We start from the raw sequence: 2,140 nt of genomic DNA on the forward strand, positions 1-2,140 counted from the left end.
AACTAGAGCTCCCAGCCAAACATTAGACAGGCATATAATGTGAACATTTGCATCAGGTAGTTACGCTCTTTAGAAAAATCAATCCTGGGAAATCAGAAGGGCAGTATTTTCACTAAGAGACAGCTCAGAGGGCAAAAATGCAAAGGAAAGAAGGACACAGAAAAAAGGTAACCACAAGGAGGAAGTGGGAAAGTTCATTCATAGTTACATTATGGGAACTGCAGTCAATGTCATGAAACAAAATGTGTATGAACTGCTGTATGGAAAATGAATTTGCTCTGTAGACTTTCATCCAAATCACAATAAAGAAAAAAATTAAAAAGTAGGAAGTGAGAGCGGGAAGAAATACATAGATTGATTTGGGTACCTGATTTTCTGCTTCATTTTCCATGTGGTGTTTACCTAAGTATTTAATTAATAATGAATTATTTAAGTTATACTGTAATATTTTATGCTCTTTAGTCTGTTTTATAATAAAACATGATACAATCAAAAATATCTAAAACAGAAAGAGAGAGAATGTAAGTATGAATTCAGAGATGCATTACTCATTGCACTGAAGTCAATTCCAACTTATAACTATCTTATAGGACAGAGATGAACTTCCCCTTAAGGTTTCCAGGGAGTTCTGGTTGGGATAGTGCCTATGCTAACCAGAATGCTGGTGGTTCAAACCCACCAGACACTCCTTGGAGGGACGACTGGGCAATCTACTTCCATAGAGATACCACCTCAGATACCCAAGGAGGGGTCACTATGAGTTGAATCAACTCCACGGCAGTTAGTTTTTTTCATAGTTTTCTAAGGCCATAATTTTTATGAAAACAAATTGCCACACCTTCATCTTGCACAGCAGCTGGTGAATTCAAACCATTGACTTTTAGGTTAGCTGCTGAGCACTTAACAACTGTACCACTAGAGCTTCCTAAAAATCAGAGACCATGAATATAAAAAAATGCAGTGGAGGAAAAAAGTGTACTACAAACAGAAAAGGGAATAAAAGTTAGTTTCCTTTTTATTAAAAAAAAAATACTCTTTTAAAATTATGGGAGATACTACATGGAATATATAATAGTTAACATGTTAGTGTATAGATTCTCTCATTCATTAATAAACTGAAAATGGATTTTTCAAACTTTAAATTAACAATTAGAAAAGAAAAAAAACAGAATTTTGGAAGATTTGCATAGTAAAAGAAAAAAAATATATATATATAAACCTAACTAGTTGCTGTCTACTTCATTCCAGCTCACAGAGACCATATAGAACAGACTTCGACTGCCCCATATGTTTTCCAAGGATGTGGCTCAACTCTGTGGATCATTACATAATTTATATAACATTGCAGAGAATGGAAATTCCAGAATACTTTATGGTGGGTGTTCATGCAGAACCTGTACATTGACCAAGAGGCAGTTGTTCAAACAGAATAAAGAGATACTGCAGGTTTTAACCAAACTCACTGCCATCAAGTTGATTTGACCCATAGGGACCCCTCCTTGGGTTTCTAAGGTCATATCTCTAAAGAAGTAGATTGCTTAATCTTCCTTCCAAGGAGTGGCTGGTTGGTCTGAACTGCCAGCCTTCTGGTTAGCAGTCAAATGCCTTAGGCACTATGCTAGAGCTCCTAGGTACTATGTCACCAGAGCTTCCAGCCACTACCCACCAGCCACTTCTCAGAAGGAAGGTTGGACAATCTACTTTCCTAGTTGTACTGCCTTGGAAACCTAAGGAGGGGTCACTACGAGTCAGACGGGACATCCTGGCAGTGAGTTTGACGAAAGAGGGGGAGACCTTCAATGAGATGGATTGACACAGTGGCTGTGATGATGGGCTCAAGTATAGCAGGGATCGTGAGCTGGCATGGGATCGGGTAGTGTTTCGTTCTGCTGTGTATGGGGTCGCTATGAGTTGGAAACAACTCGATGACACCTAACAACAACAACAACAACAACAACAACAACAATGAAGAAATTGTACATATACCAGGAGGCTGTCCTTCAAACACAACAAGGGGATACTGCATGGTTTTAAAACAGGAAGAGTGTGAATCAGGTTTGTATCCTTTCACCACAATTATTCAATCTCTATGCTGAGCAAAAAATCTGTGAAGCAGGATTATATGAAGAAGAACTTGACA

This window comes from Orycteropus afer, unplaced genomic scaffold (assembly GCF_000298275.1).
Source record: "Orycteropus afer afer isolate SDZICR_OR568_19922 unplaced genomic scaffold, OryAfe1.0 scaffold01247, whole genome shotgun sequence".
NCBI lineage: Eukaryota > Metazoa > Chordata > Mammalia > Tubulidentata > Orycteropodidae > Orycteropus > Orycteropus afer.